The sequence below is a fragment of the Leucoraja erinacea genome, chromosome 27 (assembly GCF_028641065.1).
Source record: "Leucoraja erinacea ecotype New England chromosome 27, Leri_hhj_1, whole genome shotgun sequence".
NCBI lineage: Eukaryota > Metazoa > Chordata > Chondrichthyes > Rajiformes > Rajidae > Leucoraja > Leucoraja erinaceus.
In genome coordinates this window covers 10,721,310-10,732,964 of record NC_073403.1, presented here as the reverse complement: position 1 = coordinate 10,732,964, position 11,655 = coordinate 10,721,310, and the positions used below count along the sequence as shown (strand labels likewise).

The 11,655-nt window shown below is 37.4% G+C and overlaps 1 protein-coding gene across 1 annotated transcript in view; it reads left to right on the top strand.

Annotated features, from left to right (window-relative positions):
* The first annotated feature begins 2,559 nt into the window (after window positions 1-2,559).
* map3k14a (mitogen-activated protein kinase kinase kinase 14a) overlaps window positions 2,560-11,655 on the top strand; it is a 36,366-nt gene continuing 27,270 nt past the window's right edge. Inside the window, exon 1 of the mRNA XM_055657019.1 lies at window positions 2,560-3,465. The gene's annotated coding sequence lies outside the window, so the exon portion shown is untranslated. The remainder of the gene's footprint in view (window positions 3,466-11,655) is intronic.

Below are 11,655 nucleotides of genomic sequence, written 5' to 3'. Positions count from 1 at the left end.
CCTAACTTATACCTGTCTGAAAACTTTCCTCCTCTACCTTTCTCCCCCTCACAAACTAAATGAATAGCTACAATCTCTGTCCTGATTCCCACTGAATTAATTTGTGCTCTCCTCCTCTCAATTGCAGCAGCTATACACTTCAAGACCTGGTTACACTGCCAAGTACACCGACCCTGAGAAAGACTCGTGGACGTAAAAGATTATCTGCGTTTCTCTTTTCGTAAATGCTGCCTAACCTCTTGGATATTTTCAACCTTTTTTTCAGAATTCCAGCATCTGCTATTTTATTGCTTTTCAGTTATTCAAGAATTCCAAAGGTTTCCCAAACCACGACCATTGTTAACCATGGTCTTATCCTTCATTGTCAAGCTGAATCCGCTTGTCTTAGAATCCTTAGTCAGAGGAAACATCTCTCCGCATCCAGCCTATTAAATATTGTAAATTTCAATACAATTTCTGTTCGTCTTTGTAACTGTTAAGGAATACAGTCCAAGTTGACGGAATCTCTTCTCATATGGTAAACCAACCATCTATGGAACCACTCATAAATCTTCACTGCATTACCCTTTGTGGCAAATAAATCAATTGAAATACCTTAAGTAAGATAAACCACACAAAATATGCCAGATGCAATATTAGCAAGGTTCTGCACAATATAATTATAATTATATCATAACAAGGAACTGCAGATGCTGGTTTATACCAAAGATTGACCATAAATTCTGGAGTATCGAAGTGGGTTTGGCAGCTTCTCTGAAGAAAATGGATAGGTAGCATTTCGGGTTGGAACCCTTCTTCAGACTGAAGGCTTTAGGTCCAAAGATGAGGTCCCGACCCAAAACGTTACATACTCACTTTCTCCAGCGATGCTGCCTGACAAGCTAAGTTATTTCTGGATTTTGTATCTATCTACACAATTACAACATTTCTTTACCCTTGCAATCAAACCCTCTTGTAATGCACTTGTCTGCACTCAAATTCATTTAGACCATCTCCGACACCTCCCTACCCCTATCTTGATCTCACAATCTCCATCACAGGAGATAGACCATCGATTGACATCTATTACAAACCTACTGACTCCCACTAACTATCTTGACTACACTTCTTCCCACCCTGTTTCTTGCAAAGACTCCCTACTCCCAATTCCTCTGTCTATGCCGCATCTGCGCCCAAGATGAGGTGTTCCACACCAGGACATCCAAGATGTCTTCATTCTTAAGGGAACAGGTATTCCCCTCTCCCATCATAGAAGAGGCCCTCACACGTGTCTCCTTGGTACCATGCAGCTCCACCCCTTGCTCCCCTTCCTCCTAGTCGCAACAGACAGAGTCCCCCCTAGTCCTTATCTTTCACCCCATAAGCTGTCGCATACAACACTAAATCCTCCAACATTTTCCCGCCTCCAATGGGATCCCACCACTAGTCTCATTTTCCCATCTCCACCCCTTTGCGCCTTCCGCAGAGACTGCTCCCTCCACAACTCCCAAGTTAACTCATCCCTTCCCACCCAAACCACCCCCTCCCCGATTTCTTCCCCTGCAGCTGCAGGAGATGCATCGCCCGTCTCTATACTTCCTCCCTCGACTCTGTCCAGGGACCCTGACAGTCCTTTGAGGTTAGACAGAGGTTCACTTGCACCTCCTCCAACCTCATTCACCGTATCCGTTGTTCAAGATGTGGATTCTTATACATCGGCGAGACCAAATGTAGACTGGGTGATCGTTTCGCTGAACACCTTCGCTCAGTCCACTTGATCTCTATACATCGTCTATATCTCTCATTTCCCGTTCCTATGACTTTCAGTCTGAAGAAGGGTCTCGACCTGAAAAGTCACCCATTCCTTCTCTCCATAGATGTTGGCTGAGTTACTCCAGCTTTCTGTGTCTATCCTCTTGTAATAAAGGCTAACATATCATTTGCTCTTCTGATTGTTTGCTTCACAGATGTGTTGGCTTTCAGATACTTGCATAAAAGTATTCATAGCACTTTATACATATTAAAACCTGCAAACCCTCACTAATTAATAAATAGTATTTTCTTCTGCTTTGAACAGCAAAGTGGACTGCTTCACATCTCTTCAAATGTTCTTGCGCTCAGATAACCAATATACTCTTGAACCTTCTTTACATCCTTCCCCATACCCATAACCCACCCAGTATTATACCAACATGTAGCTGGGTACACTGAGTATAACAAAGTCGATGTGACTTTTCAGCATCCTGGCTGTCATGGTGAATGTTGGTGCCTCAGAACTGGTGCACTTCTGGTTAAATTGGTTCAACATTTCTAGCTGTAGCATCTTCAAATAAAGTGGCAAACTTCCCCAGTCACACACCATCGTAGGTGCAGTGACTTCCACAATCTGCACATAAATATTTTCTTTAAAATTAAGATATTGACTAGTTAAGTAAATGTGGGAAGTGACAGCAGATGAAGTATTTTACCAATTTATTTTCCATTAATTTGATTGGGAAAATAGCAATTTATTGGAAGGTTTTGAAGCAGGTGGCATCATCTATGGCAGGTGGACATTTAGTACCTAAATAAAGGGAATGTTATTTACTGAGAATAATGTTAATTTTTGTAATTCTCTAACCTAGAAGCCTGTGAAAGCTCAGTGGTTAAATATATTCAAGACTAATGTAAATGGAATAGGTAGATAGAAGCAAGAAGATCAAGCAAGGGCTGTGGGAATTGGAAGGAACATGCACTTGCAGTCTGGAACAATCATAGTATATTTTGTGTGTTTCTTATGATTTACTTGATAAATGCAATGAGCATTATTATTTTCGCTCAGATGGATTTTTAAAGATGTCATAGTAATGAGCTTTGAGGGTGAGCGACGTGGAGCCCTTTCCCGGTAATCTGGCCATCATTTCTCCTTAGACTAAGAGCGAAATGAAACAATTAGGCCATTATCTCATTTATATTTGTTGCACCTTATATATGAATTAGTGGTGCAACGATATTGGTCACTACCTTCAATTGTTTGCAAAGTTATTTGGGACGTCCTAACGTCGCAAAAACGTCCTCTACGTTATTGTTTTAACAGTTGTGTGAGGGGAACGCCCTTCACGAGTTACATTGCTGCCGGTCCCCAGCAGAGGGAGTGAAGAAATAGGAAATCTATCGTAAACAGGAAACTAAAAATATGATTGTAATAAAGTTTAGTTCTTTGTAGAGAAAAAATGAATTCTGATCAATCATTTTGTGTGGGTTACATGTTGAAGTGTTCTTTACTTGGTACTAGAGTATGACACTCTTGGATGTTGTTGGTTGATTGGGTAACGTGTATTTTTAGCTCATGTTAAAGGTTCCGCTTCTGTTTTATATGTAATCATTTCGAAGCTACTCCCCGCGAAGTGGGAAGTGCCATTGATTCTCACCATTAGACTGAGGTCAGAGCGGAATCTACAAAGAGCGTATCAGCTCTGCCGAGTCTCATCGGGTCTGGAATCGCAGGTGAGAGTCAGGATGAAGGTTTTTGTAGGGATGGTTGGTTTATTATTGAACTGGGGAGGTTTAATTTGTTTCCTACTAAAAGTTTAAGAAACTGCAACTGAATAAAATGGCAGCATCGGTTAAAAAAGCGGAAGTTTGTCGAGCTGTATCGAGGACATTTTGTGAAATTAATTTTCTAACGGTACGTGTTTCTTCATTTAGTTTCATTGCAGTATATCCTTTAGATCCTTGGGATATTCCTGCATTTTCCGATGGGCTACAGTGACGTTGGTACTTTTTCTATGTTGTGAGATGTGCTCACAATCAATTAAATCAATTAAAACTTACGACATGTACAGTGGTATTGTTTAGTTGCAAATGCCTGAGGACTTTGCAAAGCTTAAGTTTCTTTTTTACACTAGATTACTATTTGAAAGCTACTTCAAATGGAAGTTTTCGAATTAATTTACAAATCAATTATTTTGTATGATTTAAAATGTTGTTATGGTATTGGAATACATTTCTTACTTGACACCGTTTCCAGAATCAGGCTTGCTTCAGAAATGCATTTAAAATAAATAGTTGCACTTTCATCTTCGGTTTAGTAATAATCAAAAAATATCGTAATTAAAAGTATATGCCATTTAATTTAATCTATTGGTATACTCAGTTGGTCAAATGATGTAAAATGCATTAATAGCTACAACAAAAGCAAACAGGTAAATGAAAGACGTTAATGTTTTTATTGTATACACAGCACAATAATAAATGTTTATGAACTTTTTTGCTGTCACTTTTGCTAAAATGCAATGTACGTTGTTTGAAAACATATTGGCTGATTTTGAAAATATCTGAAAATGTTTGTGTTGCAAGGACTCCTCCTAACAAACTAAATTAAAGCATTTTAACTTCTGAATGAATATGAAATAGTTTGCACAGTTCCAGAAAATATACTGCACAAATGAATAAGCCAAAAATAACTGAGCATTCAAGTAATTCCCTCCATCTATCATTGGAAATGTGTATGACAACTAAAATAATTATTGTCGATCTTTGAGGTTGCCACTGTGAGCCATTGAAAGTTGCCCCAGCCAACACGTTAAGTTTTCAATACTAAACCTTGCAGCCTGATGGTTGTACTGCACAGTACCCTAGATGAGACTTTAAAAAAAATACGACTTTAAACTATTTTAGTTTTTCAACTAATATCTGAATGTTGTCATATTAGTTGGTAACAATGTAATGAACTTAGTGCCATTTTTCTGCACTAATACCATAATCCCTTGGTTATGAAAATGTTAGATTGTGGCAGGAATGTGGTATTGGGTTGAAAGAGCAGGCAGAATTTTATTGAATGGCAGAGTAAGCAGAAGGGCTGAATGGCCTATTTATTTTTTATGTTCAATAGTTTGAATGAACGCATTATGCATTCTGCAATGCAGAGAAAACAAACCCAAATATTTCAGTTGTTTATTTTGCTTGTAAATATTCTTTATATTGCAACAATTTATTGACCATGAATAAGACTTGGAGTAAACTGCTTCTTTCTTAATTTTGATTAGCTAATGAATCAATCTTCAGACATCATTGGATGTTATTTATGATAGAAGAAATATTAAAGGGTAAATTTATTTTGCGTTCTTAGCATAATCATTGGTTTATTTTTCCATTCAAATTCTTGACCAACATTTGCAATGCTTTGACAATAATGATATAATTTCAGAATTGGATCACACTAACAGTCTAAGTTCATGGAGGAAAATACATTGGCTTTGATATTGTGGGAGTAACAGTGGTGAAACTATCTATTTTTTATAGTTGTTACTTTGTGAAACCGACACAAGCATTACGATTGCTGTTCTTGTGCTCTAAAGATGAAATGCTGATGTAGTTGCAACTCTGCAACCTACACTCTTGATATTGAAATCAATTCGGTAACTGAGTGAGGCTGTGACGATTGGCCAGTGTTTGTGAATATAATTTGTGTAAAGATTTTCTTGCCATTTTGAAGGTGTGCAAGAAGTGTTTTTCCGACATCGGAAGAAGATTTCAATCATGCTGAGAGGCTTGGGTAGAAGCTTTTTTTTATATAACCAGTTTATTTTTCCATGGCTTATGACACACAAAGAACTCTTAAAATTGTTCCGACGCGTCCTTGAAAAGTCTCAAAACTGGTTTAATTTAGATTGTTTTTAATTGTTTGATTGTTTATTCGTTATCAATATTTAAAAAAGTTTAAACCGTTTAGCTGTTGAGTAGTTTAGCAGTTCAACCTAAATCTGATAGTATGTTTTGGCCTAGTCTATGAGGTTTTTTGTGGGCATGGCTGGTCTTAGCCATCTCAACCAATAACACTTTCATGCTTGAAAAGTCTTGAAGGGCCACCACAGAAAAAACAACTGAGTTTTTTTCCAGTTCATGCAGAGAGATTAGGTGAAAGTGTGTGTTAGTGCTTAAATAAACTATTCTGTTTAGTGTTTGGGTGATATTATTGTATGCAGCACAGACATTTATTTAATATGTGGTGTAGATATTAGAATTGTTTAGAGTGAGGTAGACCATCTGTTGGACTATTGATGGTGTTATTTAATAATATATTTTGGATATACATGTTGCAAAGAAGATTGCCATTATTATTTGTAATTTAGTTTCATTTAACTTAGAATAAATTCAACTTGTAAGGATATATTTTTCCAAATCTTCACAATTTTGCTTTAATTTTTGTGTTGGATAATAGTTATGGAATCTTGCATGCCTGATTGATAAGTTCACTGTAATTATTGTAGCCTTTGGAATGAATTAGATGGGTAGAGATTCGCATGAAGAATGTGCAGCCCTAGTGGTGTGGCCAATTCTGGTTGGACATGCTCCTGGAGGTTCATCATTTAACCTCAAGCCTATGATTTCCTGTCAAACATTTTTCCCATCTTTTAGGTTTTTTTAAACTACTAATTCAGAGTGTTCAAAGGAAATGGATGAACACACAATGTCTAATACTCTTGTGTCTTTCCTGCATGTTTCTCACAGTCCTTGATTTTTTTTAAATTCCTGGACAATCCATGAGAATTAGTACTTGTAAATCTCATTCTTCAGCCTCTCTAAATTTAAAATGTGTCTTCTAATAAGATAGTAGAACAATTGCTCCATTCTATCATTGTCTCTATTTTTATTCATTTTCTAGGATTTGGGCCTCACTGGAAAGGCCAACATTTTCCTGATTACCAAATTAACTGAGTGGCCTCGAGGGTCAGTTAAGTCACCAAATGAACTGTGCAGCCTCTTTGGCCAGTTAGGGTCTTGAGTCATAATATAGGCCTGATTAAGATATGACGACATCTTCCCAAAGAACAGTCGTGAACTGGATAGGTTTTTACAATAATCCAGTAGTTTACTAGTCATCACCATTAACAATGAGCTTTTTAAAGGTCAGATTATTAATCTGAATTAACATTTCATAGGTACAATGGATTTGATTTTGGGGCTGTTTGTTTGGGTTCAGCATTACCAGTAAGGTAGCTTAATCATCATATCCTAATCAATAAAGGCAGGTAACCTATAATAGTATCAAAATATTGTGATATTAATCTTTACTGATGGTTCTCAGAAAATCTCTTGAGCTGTTATAGTACAATTCAGGTGTCCTATGAAAAAAAAATTTTTTGTTTTTTTTTCCTTTTCTCTTGCATCTTTATTCACTCTTTGGCTACACTGGTAGTCTAGGGGTCCTATCTTTGCACCTTTTTTTTCTCTTTCTTGTTCTTTTTCTTTTCCCTTATTTTCAAGTTAAAAGGTTAAAATTGAAGCTGTACAATAACTGTATAATTTTATATGCCGATAGGTGTATTCTTGTACATTTACTTCTAATAAAAAAATAAAAAATAAATAAAAGAAAGGGCAATGTGAATCTGGAGTCAGAATCTAGATTGTAATGGAAAGTGTACACCATTCAAAGTCTGACAGAATGCCCAACTTCGATAGGGATCCGAAGGTTTCCTTATGTCCATTGTATTCAAAAAACAGCTGTTGAATCTGTTGTTGTTGTAAAAAAAAATTAAACTTGAATTGCAATTAGTAAAATGCATTTGTTAAGCCCTTTCCCATAAATAGAAAAATCCATGGCAGGGGCTTGTGGGTGTTGTAAGGTTTGACTATGTAGCTTATTTCTTTACATTCCAAAAGAGAAGGGAGAAGATTTTGAAAGATGATTATGATTGGGTATTTGTTCTTTCTTTTGAAGCTTTGGCAAAATAGAATTTAAAAAATAATTAAATAGAATTAAAATAATTTTAATATATGATTTATGATGCTTTTATAAGTGATATACTAAGATTTTATATGTACTTTATGATATTTTTTAAATGCAATTAATTTTTATGCAATGTTGCCCCTTGTCTGGACCTTGAGTCCGAAATAAAGTTTATTAAAAATTCAGAAGAGAAAGACAAGAATTACAAAACGATATATGGCTGTCTTTACATTAATTCACAGATTCAATTTTTATTGTCATTGTCAGTGTACAGTTAATCCACTATTCATTCAGAGCGTCGTCAAGTTAGTACATTTGTAAAGTTATCAAGTTGATATATTCTATGTACAAAGGACAAATGCCACATTTGAGAACTCTGAACACTTTGATACAGGCCGAGTCTAAGAGATATGGTGTATGTGGGATTAGTTCATGGGTGAGACCATATAAGCAGTACTCCCTTTCTTGGAACAATAAGTTTATAGTAATACGCCTGAAAGTCCTCCAGCATCTTCTCAAAGCTTGCTAGTTTGAAAGTAGCAAAATAAGTGAGTGACCAGCGTTTTATACTGCTGTATTCTTGGCCCAGCCTACAACTATTTTTTTATACGTGGGTGTTTTGTACTTTGTTGGAGGGTAGTAAGAGGAACTGATGAAATGAGTAATTTTTGAAATTGGCAATAAACACTGATTAGGAAGGGAGTAATTACAGTAAGCACATCATGTGGTTACCACAAGACCACAAGTGCAAAGTATGAACAGTTTATCATCTCAGCCTCATATTTCTACTGAATTCTCCTGCTACTCTGAACAGAAATGTAACAAAGTAATGGTGTATTTTCATTGTCGCTGCAATAATCTGTATTTTGAAAACTCAGAAGATACTTTGTGTCTGTTTTTTTCCTAAAGCAAGTATTTTTATTAAAAGTTATTTTCACTATTAACAACAGTGTGGTGGTATGTTGTCCTATGTGCTTTGTTGTCCTCAGTGGTTGTAGCACACTGTAACCTTTACGACAAAAATACACGTTGATGTAAATAAAGTAGTTACCAAAGTTATGACCAAATTTATGGATAAACAGGAAAATAATTGGAATCTTTGCGCTGCTGTCAAGGAACCTATCATTTAATTTCACAAAAAATAATGAAACTGACTACAATAACTGGCAGTTGGCAATCATTCAGCCCTTGTCAATATTCAGGTTTGTTTATTGTCATACAGAGCAGCATTCAATTACATTCCTTGGTGGCATGAAGCTCATAGAGTAAACAGTATATGATATTTATAACAGTAAATACAACAAATGCCAGACTGCAGAATGTAGCACAATCTGAAGTAGTGCAAATGCACCTCCAGGAAGAGGGTGAGAAAGAGGTGATTAGTTCAGGAGCCTGATAACTGTGGGGATGAAGCTGCTTTTAATTCGGGATGCCTGGGCTTTCAAGCTCCTGTATTTTCTCGCAGAGGGTAGAAGAGAGGAAAGGGATGCAACACTCTGTGAAGATGGACTGGATGGAAGAAAGTGACAAGCCAGTGATGGAATGGGTTAAGTTCATCACTCTCTGTAGGTTCAGTCAGTCAAGAGCCGACTAGTTGCCATACTCGCTTTGGATGCATTTTGTCAAAATACTTTCTATCAGCACCTTTGTACGAGTTCAAGAGAACCTGCGTGGGCATGCCAATTTTCAGGTGCCTAAGAAGGTCAATGTGCTGATATTCTAATACTCCCAGGTGCTCGTCCTGAGATGTAAAATCGTCTCTGGTCCAAGTAAAACAATCGCAGCAATTCCAGTGCTCTGGTTACTTATATTGCACTATTGGGTCTTGTGCATTGTCATTTAGAAGTGTAGTCGAAGGTTACTCTATCTTGGCTTGTCAAGTGTGGAAGAAGCAAAATCCCTGCCTTTGGTTAAAATTTGGTGTGAGCTGTTGGCACGGGTGGGCATAAATGTCTTTCCTCATCTAAATCAATCTGTGGACAGAAATATGTATGCTAGTATCAACGATGGGATGTGTAGTCAGAAATCGCAAGGTGGTCTTTGGAACAAGGGTGCTTGATGGGTTCTGCAATCATTTCTTGTCCTGTACTTTCTTGTGTTCAATCTGCATTGGATAAAGGTTTTAGACTCTACCGTTAAGGATGAGGTTTGGTAGTGGATATTGTTTTTTTGGATTTTTAGAAGGCCTTCGAAAGGATGCTGCACGTGAGGATGCTAAACAAGTTAGAGGCTTATGGTATTTGAGACTAGCATGGCGAGAAGATTGGCTGACTGGCAGAAGGCATAGAATGGGAATAAAGGAGGTCTTTTCTGGTTGGTGGCTGGTGACTCGTGGTGGTTCGCAAGGGTTGAGGGATATCATTGAAACCTACCGAATAATTAAAGACCTAGATATAGGGGGGTTGCATGTAAGGTCATCGGGTCAAAGGGCATGGCGCAGAGCAGCTCAATCCATGTGGAGGACATGGCAGCCTATGGAATACACTGTTAATACGCGAATCGTGTACTTTCTTACCTGTTAAAAAACAATAATGACTTACTGTTGATGAAATGCAGTGAGCAAATGCGATAATTCCCAATATTTTCAATCTTGATATCTGCATGGCCAATGTTCGCCAACCACTTTAGCTGTTGTTGTCCATTCAGCTGTCGCTTCTCTCTACCATCATTTCTCCTCACTTTTGGAATTCTAAAGTAGGATAAATGTCTCTCACAGTCACCCCATTTCCACAATTATTTACAGTGCAAAAATTGACCATTTCGGCGGTTTTTAACAGGTAAGAAAGTGCGCGTTTCGTGTATTAACAGTGCATGCTATCGGCTGCCATGTCCTCCACATGGATTGAGCTGCTCCGTGCGTCATGCCCTTTGACTCGATGACCTTACGTGCAACCCCCCTGTAGTTAATGTGAAGAGGATGTTTCCAGTAGTGGAAGAGTGTTGGACCAGGGGACACACCTCAGAATAAACGGACATAACTTTTAGAATGGAGATGAGGAGGAATTTCCTTAGCCCGAGGGTGGTGAATCTGTGGAAATGATTGCCACAGATGGTAGCGGAGGCCAAGTGATTGGGTATTTTTAAAGCAGTGATTGATTGACTATTGATTAGTAAGGGTGTTAACGTTTATGGGCAGAAAGCAGGGGAATGGGGTTGAGTAGTAAAAATAGATCAGCCGCGATCAAATGGTGGAGCAAACTGAATGGGCCGAATGGCCTAATTCTGCTTCTATGTCTTGTGATCTATGGATGAGTAGGATACCATATTGCTTTGTAAATATCAAGTCTACTGTATTAGTTATTCAACTCAATAACATAAAAAACTATCTGTTCATGTTCACCACTTTAAAACACGAACCTTTCAAAGGCACGCCATCCTTTTTGAATTCTAACTATAAAGCAGCAGGGTTTTGTTAAAATGAAAATGCAGTTATTTCTCAGAATCTCCATGTTCCATATCAGATTATAAAAAATGGTATTCCTGTAAATTTCTACCTATATTGACGCCTGTCTTCTGCAGATTTCTAATCCTGTGACCACTACTGACTGTTATGAATTGTTCCCTCAGCCGTGTTGTCACAAACACAGTAATAACCACCTTTCCCCAAGGCAGCAAACCTAGTTTCAAATAGATGACAAAAACATTAGAGTTTCTGCAAAAGGATTACACTGACTACCAAAGCATTATAAGTGCACTTGACTGGAAAGGGTAAAGAGATATGAGAAATTGATACCTAGCAAATTACTTGCTTTAATAAAATGCAATTACTTTTATATTGATTGACGGATCAAGGCAGCTAATTTGCATGTAATATGATCCCACAAGCAACCAGGAAACCATGACATGACAATCTGTTTTAGTAATGGTTGCTATGTAGTGAAGAAGTGTGTTATATTGAATCTTTTAGCTTACTGAAGGACAGAGACCACAGTGCAATGTTTCATTGAGTCATACAACACAGAACA